At 40.2% G+C, this 13017-nt stretch overlaps 1 long non-coding RNA gene across 1 annotated transcript in view; it reads left to right on the top strand.

The window, feature by feature from the left end:
• Nucleotides 1–2856: 2856 nt before the first annotated feature.
• Nucleotides 2857–13017, top strand: part of LOC122809151 — a 392405-nt gene continuing 382244 nt past the window's right edge. Inside the window, exon 1 of the long non-coding RNA XR_006365864.1 lies at nucleotides 2857–2920. This is a non-coding gene — a long non-coding RNA (uncharacterized LOC122809151). The remainder of the gene's footprint in view (nucleotides 2921–13017) is intronic.

Below are 13017 nucleotides of genomic sequence, written 5' to 3' on the forward strand. Positions count from 1 at the left end.
ACACATTATGTTACTGAAACCCCTTTCCCTAACAGTATCACTAATCAAGACAAAAAGGCACACAATAATTGCAACACAAAACAGGCACAACACTAAATTCCCTTACCCAACCCAAACCCACGAACACTCACATATCACTCTACCTGCTATAATGTAATCTTGCACATAGGATCATAGGAGGTTACTAGGCTAATGGTCTTGGGGCCCTTACAAGCCTAGCCAAGAATTTATACCCAAAAAGAAACCTCAAACAGCACCTGTCACCCCTGTCAATGACAAATGTCAATGTTCTCAAAAACACCACCTTTTCTGTCAACCATTCATTGTCCTGCACTCTCCTACATACCTACATTGTATAAAGCTTGAATACAACTAAATGTATTGTCAGAAATGCGCTTTCCCTCTTCCATGCCGTCTCTTAGTTTTTATCACTAATTTGTATTGTCAACCAAATGACTTATATCCATACATATATAAATACACTCCCACATACTGTAAAGGTGCATGCATAGCAATAATGGAAACTAACATGTAAGTGAAGATGAAGTACTTGACAACTGCACAAAAAGTTTGAGGCAGTTGTCAGGAAACCATTACAGTGACAATCTTGTCTCATAAGGATAAAAAGAAATGAGAAGACAGCCTTCCCCACACTCTGTTTCTATGATCAGGTGGAGAAAAGCTGATCCAGTCATCATGGATGAGTGTGAACATAGATGGCTAGAAAGACACTGGTAAAAAAGTTGGAGTCATAAGCCACCTATCCATGTCAGACCTTTGCTAATTAAGATAAGATGTACCTTAAACAGCTAGATGCATTCTTAACTACTAGATAACACCCATCAGGTTTTCCTGTTGCAGACAATGAAAGGTATAGTCCTTGTTCATTAACTGGTATCAAAGCACCAAACTTTGTTTTTTAATCGGAAAAAAGGATCAGATATCAAAAACTGTAATTTCAAACAATAAACTGACAAAAGTCACAACTATTAAAGACAGCTACATAGTTAAATTTTCTAAACTCCAGTCTACAACTCTGCTGAGTGACTGAAATTGACAAAACACTTTCACTGAACAGAAATCTTTGCAGCATTTAAATATCTTGCTTGGAAAGTACATTAAACTTGCAAAATGCTTCGCTAGTAAGCAGGATAAATGAGAAAAGGTTTCTAAGAAAAATATGCATCATACAAATATTGTAATTGTGTACAATGCAAAACATAACTTGATTTAATACATGCAATTCAGCTCAAACTGTCAAAACACCAAGAATATTAGACTGCATTTTGGTATTTTTCGACAGATTTCAACTCCATTCTCAACACTTGGGATAACAAAGCCTGCTTCTAATGGCAAATGAAGTAGCCATACAAGAGTAACCAAAAGCAACTCTGACCCTTGTTTGTTGACCATGTCATTATTTCTATAGGGAATGTTAGATAACGCATAATTATGCAAACCACTGTTAACAATAAACGTCGTTTTCTATTTATATATGTGTCTATAGATCAGAAAGCTTACAACTGTATTGATCCAGAAGACAAAGCACATTGAACTTCCTAATTTAAGTATTACCAACACTTACCTTAAACTGCAAAACTCTGTACGAATATACTATTGAACCCAGCTTTCTTAAACTGATTTTTACTTGCACTTTAACAGAAGGATTTCACAGAGTAGTTCGCAATTTTTACTTGCATTTAATTAAGAGGCTTCTCAAGAGAATTTGGCCCACAATTTTCTAGCTACAATCCTCAACTTAAACTTAGGTTGCATGCTATGCACATCATCAAAAGCACGTAAAAATAAGGGGTGTAGCCAGACAATTTAGTTTTGCACCCTCAGTCTCATACTGTAGCCTCACAAGCTGCACTGCATTTAAAATGTATGCATTTCTCCAGTTGTTGCACCTATCTGCTTAAAAACATAAATGCATGCATAATTTTCAACTGTCTCCTAAGACTATAAAAAATGGCATGTCACTGAAATTCTATGTTAAATTAATATAGCGTTATGAACTACCCATTAGTTTAGACAATTATGAAAATATTCTGCCCTCATTATGACACTGTGACACAATATTTCTGAGAGTCACTCAGAAAAAATGAACTCGGTTTAAATACAAAAGGTATGCACTGCTAAACCGTTGATGACAATCACGTACATAGGAATGACTAGATACCGACCTTACTGAGTCCGATTCTGAAGCCATGGTTCTTTGGGAAGAACACACTTGACCGATTTACTAAAACAGTAGTACACGGATGAAAAAATAAATAAACCGACTGATCTTGAAACCAGTTAACAGCGTGTGTACATGGTGTACCTTTTCTCAACTAACTACCCAACCCGCTTGAGGTCACAGGCCTACTTTGTCCAAAACAGGACCTTCTGTTGACCAGGAAGGTAGAATTCTCTTTCAGACAAGTTACATTTAACACAGTTTGCCATCACAATTCTGCAAATTATAGCTGCCGAAGAGAAGTATTTATTTGTATTACATCCCCAATCCCCTCCGTAATCCCCTAACCTGTGAGACACAGAAACGCACTTTGAAAGCCTGCGGTGATTGAAAGGAGCAGATTTTTGTTTTATTTTTAACGTAGCGTTTTACAAGAGAAACAGTCAATAAAAGGAATAGTTAGTTTCGTCTTCCTCCCTATTAAGAGTCGCAGCCCGAGTTGACAGCCTTTTGTTTCCCAAAATGAATAATGCATATTCCTGAATCATTCATGGATTATTCATGAAGCTGCAGAACTACATGATTCTAGATTATTCATGAAGCAGCTGGCGAAATTCGTGCCTAAATCTTGTACACTCGTAGCAGTAACATTCAAGAATCCCCTCGAATCGTTTCTTTCTTTGGCTTCAAAAAACTGGGGACAAAGGCCCAAAACGAGAAAAGCTTTTGCGAATACTGGTAATATTATTATTTAAATCGTTGATATAACAAGAAAACGAGTATAAACAGTTTATTTATTTCTTATTGAAAGACATACAATTTTTAATCAGAATTTCAACAGTATTTACACATTTACAAGACATTCAGTGCTGTGCCAGACAGTAATGATAGATTTATACTTTAACAAGGGTAAATAAGAGAGGCTACCGCTTATTTTACAGGTACGTGCCGCTCAACTTAATCTGTAGTAATTTTCGCAGGATGTCCAGATTTTTGCCTCTTATTTTTGGTCTGCACCTTGTAAAGTTTGTGTTTTTCTGGCAAATCATTGAGCATTGATGCCACTAAATAAAATTAAAGTAATGATAGACATTTGAGTTTCAGATTATATATCCTTCAGAAAATATATAATAATGTAAAATCTGTCATTCTAGCAACTTAATAAGCTTCTAAGAACAATATTTGAAATTTGTCCCTATTTTTGGCCCTTTATTGTCTCCCGCCATATAGGTTCATAGGCAGGTACTAGGCTATTGGCCCTAGGGCCTATATAAGCCTAGCCAAACAGTACCATGGCTTTTGCCACCCAAGAAAATTATTTTCCTGTGCCCCTGTCAAGCAGAGCCACAGAAATGATCCCCGGGGTGAATTTCCTGTCTCCCATCCAATCATCAAGATTTTTCTTGAAGAGTGCTAATGAGGAGCATTGTTTGATATAGATAGGTAGTTTGTTCCAGAGTATGGGAAGTCTCTGAGACAGGAATCTATCCCTCTAGCATGTTCTGTTTATATATTTTAGCTTTGTCCAGATTTCTTGCATCGAGAGGTTGAGAGGTTAAGTATAAAAATTTGAAAAATGGAACTACACAATATTAAGCCTTTAACTAGCATTTTGTAATCTTTTGTGTCTTCAGGTTTGGCACCAAGTCTGCATTTATTTACCTGACACATACAAAGGTGTGAGTGTATGTGCGCATGAAAGAACAACTGAGGCACACTGACTCCAGATGATTTGTCCCCTCACAGCAAGAGGTTTCCCGGTTCGAATCTTGGCTAAGGTGCCTTCTCTGCACAGTCTGCATGTCCTCACTGTGTTTGCATGGGTTTCCTCCCACATTCCAAAGTTTTGCAGTAGGTGGACTGGACACTCCAAATTTGCCACAGGTGTGAATGCACATGTGGGTGTGGGGAGGGGGAAGAAATATCGTGGCTGGGCTAGCCACCAGGTGGTGTAAACTGTAGCTTTAGATGATTTTCACTAGTGAAGTGACATCCGACCCCATGTGCAAAAATGGGAAAAGGGGATTAGGGGTGGATGGACTGTCTCTGTTTTCCATATGGAAAAGTGTAAAGATGGAAAAAAGGGGTTGTGGATGGAGAGATACCAAAATGCTGACAAAGAATCAAGGATATCTATGAAAACTCAAGGACTTCAATCACACTGGATGGTAACAGAGCAACCATTAATTGTTGGTAGGATGCAAGTAACGCCAAAGGCTGTATGCTGCACTTTCACTCTCTTGATTTCATAACTTCATAGGTGGGTACTAGGCTAATGACCCTGGAACCTTTACAAGCCTAGCCCATAGAAGTGCTTGGCATCGTGCCGCCCGACTTTAGTTCCCAGTGCTTCTATCAAGTAGAGCCACTAGAGTGATCCCCGGGGTGAACTTTCTATTTACCCATCCACTCATCAAGATTTCTGTTAAAGAAGGGCAGAGAGGTGCTCTGCTTGACATGTATGGAAAGTCTATTCCAGAACATGGGCAGTCTCTGGGTGAGGAACCTCTCAGTCCAGCATTCTTTGATTGTGGTAATGAGGTTGAGGTCTCTGGAGCATGTGGTGCAGAGGGATTGGGACTTCTTTAGATGTAGCATTGCTAACAGAGCTGGGTCAGACATGGCTTTGTATGTCAAGCAGAGATTGCCTCTAAGTAGGCGATATGAGACAGAGAATAGTTGGAGTATTTTGAGTATTGTCCATGTAGGAGATATGTTTAATGCCTAGCATCCTCTTTGAGAGGTACTTCTGTGGCTTCTCCAGCTGTTGCAGGTGTCTAGTGAGGTACATGCCAAATGGGGCTTTATACTCGATGATTGGTCTAATGAGGGAGGAGTAGAGAGAGACAATGACCTCTTTCTTCCTGGATGCATAACCCTTGGTGGACGGAGACTGAACCCTGTAGCTTCAGTTGCCCGCAGTGGTGGCAAAAACTGCTGAAGGCTGGGCTGGTTGAAAGAAAAGGTGCACTTAGTGATTTGAAAGGGCAGTTTTTTAACTGTCTACTGGCATAACACAAATTGAGAGGAGTGCAAATCTGTGATACAAAATGAGTATAGTGCAAATACGACTTACCTTTGGAATGACTGCACAAAAATTTCATACAAAATTATAAATTAAGTTAATGTTGCACCTGTATGGTATGTGATCCAGCAGCCATATACTCAACAGAGAGAGAGAGAAAACATGCATATAAAACACATACTTTTGCCACACAGAGAGCAACAGCTACAGAAGAGTGGTGGGAAGCTGTTAAAACACTTCATTCAAACTGGTAAATAATCAGCCCGACTTTAGAAAAACAGTCCAACTGATGTGTTTAACAGCTTCCCACTGGCCGTTTGTTGTGATTGTTGTGTCTGATTAGAGCTTAACAGCAGTAAGAAGTAATTAATAAATGCTTGTGTAAAGGAAAACACAAAGATCAATGCACGTAAGGTTCAAGTAAGGCACCCTTTATTACTTGCAGCAAGGGGACAAAGCATGTAAGTACAAGGTTTGTCTGATTTTCCATAGCTCAGCATGCTATTCTTATACAGTTCTCTGCATGTACACAAGAAAATATTGTTAGATTTACTGCTGACATAGTCAGAAAAGAAGATATTGTTAGATTTACTGCTGACATGGTCAGAATATTGCTGTCTTGCAAAAACATGTTTGAGAAAAACAACCTGGCCTTGTCTAATTTCAGCCCTCCTTTGTTTCTCACACTTCTTCAGGTGTCCAGTTCTTGATATGATACATTTGCCTAGGGTCAAGATACAACCCTGGCCTCAATACACATTCTGCTGACTAAGGTAGACTTTCAAGTGTCAATTGTTCTCTTATCAAGGTTTCCTGCAGCTGCACATATTTCACACAGAATAAGCAGAATTAACATATTAATTTCTTTTTAACCCTAAATGCATTTAAGCTTGCACATTGCAGTTATACATTTTCTTAACATTTCCCCCCTTTTAATACTTTATTCTACTTTCAAAACAAGCATTGACAGTTTTTCTTCTCATAACCATTTCCTACTTAGGATTTGCAGTTAGAGAGTCATTCAGTTTAAGCCTGTGAAAGCATTTTTTCAGTTTTGAGTAATTCCTCGAATTCAGCATCCTGGTATAAAGTTTCTGAAACTGAAACGTCTATGATATTCTTAACTAGTTCTTTCATACAGGGGATGCAGCAGCATCCACACACCATCAGTAAGGCTATCCCTACACAGATGGCAATCAGAATGTTCATCAGGATGCTGCCCCAACCCCCGAACTATTTCTGGAAAAAGCCCATCAATGGGTTTGGTCCGGGTTTGGTCATGGCCGACACCTGCTGAATTACTTCAAGATGGCTGTCTATCTCATGTTTGTTGTCAGGAATATATGAACAGCACTCCTCCTGGATTAAAGCACACGTACCTCCTTTTGCCGCTAGGGTGAAGTCAAGAGCCATGCGATTTTGAAGTACCACTGTTCTCATGGCAGTTAGTTCATCGGTTACCAATTCTAGGGCAGAAAAGGTTGCATTACTCATTATTTCAAGAAGTTTAGATGCTCCCAGATTGATTTTATTGCTCCATATGCTGGTAATATGCCTGACCACGATATAACGTCATCACCCAGATCCATGTGCTATAGTTCTTTGTTATTCCCAGGGCCTAAGTCATGATGGTATTTCCAAGGTGCATTGATTTGTCCCACTGGATTAGCAGGCTTCTTAATTTCTCGGACATTCTGAATTTTCCCTTGAGGTAAGACTGCCGTGTGTCATATGGCCGGAACCAGGTACCCCAAAAAACAGCTACCGGACCAGTTTTCAGGTAGCCATTTATATGCTTTTCTTCCGCATATAAAGTAACAATCTTCTACTTTAGTGGTAGCTTTACTATAAACATACACATGTCCTACGTAAAACATTTTTCTGTCAATTATGGACAGTTGTTTGTAGAGAACAGAATCACGTTTTACTTCCTCAATTGTTTTATGCATCAATTCAAAAAACGAATCATAGTTGGTATTGCAATAAGATCCAGTGTTATCAGGTTTAGTGTAGCATCTATAAGGAACTGTTACATTGCAATGGCTCCATCCTACCCTGACTGTATCATTTTTATGAAAACACACAGTTCCCTTTTGACGAATAGACAAGTGTAATGCTACTTTATCTTCTGATGTGACATTCGATGTGTCATGAATTAGGTTTTTCCAGGTCTTATTAGCCCCTAGGGGAACTGAAGTTAGCAACAATCCCCCATATGCTGTTGGTAGAGCTGTGCAGATCCAGCAATTCGAAACATTGAAGGTTTCAGCATACACGTATTTGATTGCCTGGTAAGTATTGAAGTTCGGGTGCCACTCATGCTTACTAAATTCTACTTGCGTAACAGGGAAGAGAAATGGCTATAACAAAAAGATTATTGTTGCCATGATGTTCAGTAGGATGGTCATGCAATATTTCTGTGGAAATGATTGTTTCGCATTGTCTCTGTCTTCTCCGGTTCTTCCAAAAAGGTATTTTCTCGATTCAGTCAGTTTTACTTGGACACATGATCTTACTCTCTGCCCTACAGGACCTTAGCACTGATGATTGCTTCACTGGGTTTGAGACAGATCAGTTCCTATTGATCTGACCCCCCTTTGTAGCCAGACTTTTGTGCTTAGGGTCCCGATGGAGAGGTAAGGTCTTTGTCCAATTCGAAATTTCTCATCAACTTGCAGTGCGTCAGGTGTATCCACGAATCCCGTTCTGCTATCTTAACTGCAGTAGGTGTTGAAAGAAGCACCTGGTAGGGACCTTCCCACTTTGGCGATGCCCAGTTCATTCGCTTCACGATTTTAATCCACACCCAGTCTCCTGGCATCACTGTCACTTCCGATGTTTTGGCTTGATTCTGACCTGAAACAGAATTAAACTGCAACAGATGTTTAGAACGCAACAACTTTTTCATATATTCAGCTAGTGTAAAATCAGTTTCCTGGTCTAATGACAAGAGAGGTTTCCACTGGGGTGTGTAATAAGCCCTTCCATACAGCTTTTCAAAAGGATTCAGTCCTTTTGCTGTAGGGACAGTTCTCATGCTCAACAATGCCAAAGGTAAACAGTACAGCCAGGTTTTCCCTGTTTCAGCTATCAATTTCCTTAGTTTGCTTTTTAGTATGCCATGATGCCTTTCAACCAGCCCTGCAGACTGCGGATGATATGCACAATGATTTTTAAGAGAAATACCAAAAAACTTACTCGGCTGCTGTATGGTTTGATTTACAAAGTGCGTACCGTTGTCGCTATAAATTCTTTCCGGAATACCGAACCTAGGAATAATGTCCTTAACAAGTACCTTTGCTACTGTAGCTGCATATGTTTTCTTGGTTGGAAAAGCTTCCACCCACCTGGAGAACATATCTATAATGACAAGACAGTACTTCTTATTTTCACATTTGTTTAGTTCTATAAAATCCATACAAATAGTGTGAAACGGGTATGGTGGTGTGGGAAAACTCCCTTGCTTAGGCTTTATCGCCCCCTGTGTATGGTGTTTGTTACAGATCTGACACATTAAACAAAATTTTTTAGAATAATTTGTAAATCCTTATGTTGTGAACACCTGGTTCACCAGCTGTACCATCCCCCCTGTTGAGACATGGCACTGCCCATGGCTCAACAATGCCGCATAGCGGAACAAGTTAGAGGGTAGTATTGGTTTTCCCTCCTTAGAGATGTACAGTCCTTTTTCAAGGATTCCTCCTCGTTTCATCCATCGCTGTTTTTCTGCTTGCGTAGTGAGTGTTTGCATTGTTTTTAACATATCTAAATTCAAGGTTTCAGAGGGTTGTAGTTCCTTATCTAGAAGGAATATCTCTGTAGCTGCCTGTTTTGCAGCTGCATCAGCTCTCGCATTACTTTTTGAAATTATGTCCTGTTGTTTAGTATGAGCTGTACATTTGCAAATAGCTATCCTTCGAGGCAATTGAATAGATTCTAAAAGATCTAAAATAAGCTGCACGTGATTTATAGGTTTGCCAGTAGATGTTATCATTCCTCTGTTTTTCCACTGTTGTGCAAACACATGTACAGTGGAAAAAGCGTATTGGCTATCAGTGAAGATGTTTACACATTTATCCTTTGCTAAGGTACATGCTCGTGTCAGAGCAATCAATTCTGCTGCCTGCGCAGATAAATGATGCAGTAAAGATTTTGCTTCTATAACTTCAGTATCAGAGACTACTGCATATCCTACTAGGTTCTGCCCTGCAGGGCCCCTTTTGCACGAGCCATCCACGTAGTATGTCACCTCGGCATTATCCAAGGGGACATCCGTGAGGTCTTTCCTAGGTAATGTCTTCTGCTCTGTTATTTGCAGGCAGCGATGTAGCGTGCCGTCTGCAGGAGTTGGGAGCAGGGTAGAAGGGTTTAAGGTCATACATCATTCAGTTGTCATATGAGGTTGGTTCAACAATATGGTCATGCAGGAGAGAGATATGCTACTTTTTCTTGTAATAAAATAATCGCGACTGCATGAGGTACTCTCAGAGTAAGTGGGTGGAACAAGACTACTGAAGCCGAAGCCAGCAATGCCATTGCTGCCGCGACTACTGCCTGCACACAGTGTGGCAAAGATCGTGCCACTGGGTCTAATTGTGATAAATAGTAAGCAATGGGACGTTGCTTATCCCCATGTTGTTGTGTTAGTACTGATGTCATATAACCCTGTTTGCAATCTACAGTCTGGAAAAAACACTTATGGTAATTAGGCAAACCCAGAACTAGAGAGGAGGCTATTAACTGTTTCAGTTTACAGAAAGCAGATTCTGTCTCTGTAGTCCATTGCAACAAGTCCTGCGCTGCCATAGGTGTTTTGTAAATAAGATCAGTTAAATGTGCAGATTCCAAGGCATAGTTTGGAATCTAGCTCCGACAAAAATTAGTCGTTCCCAAGAAGGACATCATTTCCTTCTTGGTGGTGGGCTTCGGTGCCTGCAGAATTGCCACTTTTCTGTCCTCATCTAAAGTTCTACCTCCCTTGGATATTACATATCCCAAGTACTTTACCTGTTTTTTCCAAAGTTGCAGTTTGCTCTTATTCACTTTGTGTCCCTCAGCAGCTAGAAATTGTAGAAGTGCTACTGTATCTTCCCAGCAATTCTGCAGGGTGGGGGCTGCTAATAGAATGTCATCAACATAAAGTAAGACCTGACTACCCTTTGGTGGGTTAAATCCTGCCAGGTTACTTGACATTTCTTGTGAAAATATAGTAGGGCTCTCACAATATCCCTGTGGTAATCATGTATATATGTATCTTTTTCCCTGAAACATGAATGCAAACCAATACTGGCTGTCTGGGTGTATTGGTATTGAAAAGAATGCATTACTAATGTCTACCACAGAGAAATATTCTTGTTGAGGTTTTAAGTCATTCAATAAGGTGTGTGGATCCGGCACTATAGGTGCCCTTGGTATTACTGCATCATTTACAGCTTGCAAATCCTGAACCATATGCCATTCTCTATTGGCTTTTTTGACTGGAAATAAAGGTGTATTACACAGAGAATCAGGGGATTCTACTAGCACTCCTCCCTTAAGTAATGCTGCTATGATAGGTTTTATTCCTGCCTCTGCATCCTTTCTTAAGGGATACTGTCTTTTTTGTGGTCTAAACGCTGGTTTTGGTGTAATACTAACTGGACCTGCAGTACGGATAAGTCCTACATCTGATTTTCCTGCTGACCAGAGGGTCTCTGGTATATCTCGTAAGGCATTTTCTTCTTCCGTCAATAGGAGTATCCATCAGCTGTCTCCGCGAGACTGCAGATGTACAGCTGGGTTAGCTTGAGTCACCCAATTCAGTTTTTGCACTTGTATTCCCTGTCCTGACAACTCCAGTTCTGTTTGTTTTCCCATCTTGTAACTCTCTCCCCACCGTATGTTTTTATTCTTGGTCAAGCTTACATGTAGTAGTCGATTGGATTTATAAAGTGTCAAAAACTCCTGGGGCAGCGAACAGCTGGCTACACTATTCCCTTCTGCATCCCAGTGTAAGTTTCTCAGTACCAGTCTGTTTGTATGATGCTTAAATAATTTTTTTTATTCTCATTATCAGGCCCTGGTGTGTTGCAAAAATACAGGGTGCAATGCAGCAGGTGCTGTTTATCAATGTCCAGAGAGGCAAACTTACTGATGGCTATGTTCATCAGTTCTTTGGTGACAATCCCTGGACCAGTCATAACCATGTCCTGACTGTACCAATAAAACGTTTCACCCCCTCGATTGTACCATAAAGGTGTCAGCTCGTCGCTGTGCTTGCATGCCCTGCATAGTTGGAACCACCGCTATGCCAAATAACTGCATAAGATCCCTGCCCAAGAGATTTACTGGGCATTTCGCAGAAACTACAATCTTACTTATTTGTGTTAATCCTGAAATAGGATCTGTTATGGTGATATTGCGGGAAAGGGGCTCCCAGTATAGCTGCCCATTCGCTGCTTTGACTAATATGTAATCAGGTTACTCTGAATTGTCTGGTATTTTGGAGGGGTGTATCAGGGTCCGTGATGCCCTTGAATTACACAAAAATTTAACCTCATTGCCTTCCACTAAAAGTGTAACTTCCGGTTTTGTATCTGCTAAATAGAGCTCCAGGCTCAATAAAGCTAAATCTAGTACTTCATCTTCTTCTGCACCATCATTGATTTCCTGTACTTCCTCTACTTCCCTTTTCACATCCTCATTTGTCCTTTCTCTACTGGTCTCTTCTTGTGATTCTTGACTATCATATAGTCAGTCCTCACCTTCTTTATCTTCCATTGTTGCTTTCTTATTTTTCCTGCAATCCCTTGCCAAATGTCCCTTTTTACCACATTTAAAACATTCTCCCCTTTTTTTGCGTCCTTCAAAGTCTTCTGATCGCTGATCAGACTGCCTAACTCCCTGTGTATTTTTCCTGCCCTTTTTCCCGAGGTGCACTACATAAACTTCTGCTCCATCTTCTACGGAAAATACCTGAGCCTTCTTCTTTTTGCTATTAAAATGCCTTTCAGCATGTTTAGCATATTTGAGTAGTGAATGTAATCTACTAGTTCGATGGCCAACCATGTGTTTTGTAATGAAACTGCTTACAGGTGTACTACTACCTTTTAGAAATGCATTCTTCAACTGCTGTTCATATGGGAAATCTTGTTTTTGATCTTCAGGAACCTGCATTCCACAGTGGTTGTTAAAACATTCTAACAGTCTAGCAAAATATTGGTCAACTGATTCACCCTCCTGCTTGACACATTGATTAATGCAAGTCCAGTCTGCCCTAGGTTTCCATTTCTCAGAGATGCGGTCTGTAAGTCCCTTCACTCTAGTGTGTGGAAGAGGTTTTTGTGCAGCGTCACGAGGATTCCAGTTGCCACAAATCATGTACCAATCTGGTCCTACAATCCGTCGAATTTCCTTTTCTATCTCTTCCCCTTTTAAGTTATAACTTAGCCTCATTCCTTGTAAATCTTCTGAAAATTTTCTGAAATTAAGTTTCGGATGGAGAATCCCTTCTGTAGCTTTCCGGATATCTTCCGGAGTCCAGGGTCGATACACTAAGATAATTGGGGTCTGATCTTCCTGTCCTGCCTGAGGGTTTGGAACTTCTATAAGTGGGCATATTTCTTCTACAGGTTATGTATCCTTAACTACCTGCCATAATTCAGAGCCTTCTTCTTGATTATTTCCCTTAGTTCGGGACCTAGTTTCGATGGGATCTCTAACTTTAGCTAGTTTCAATTTTATAAAGTCCCTTTCTCTAGTGAGCATAGGATATAACGGGGGTGGGTCAGTCTGTCCACTTGCTCCGTACTCTGGCAGAGAAGGGGAAGGC

This window comes from Protopterus annectens, chromosome 8.part0, assembly GCF_019279795.1.
Source record: "Protopterus annectens isolate FY-2018-M chromosome 8.part0, PAN1.0, whole genome shotgun sequence".
Classification (NCBI taxonomy): Eukaryota; Metazoa; Chordata; order Ceratodontiformes; family Protopteridae; genus Protopterus; species Protopterus annectens.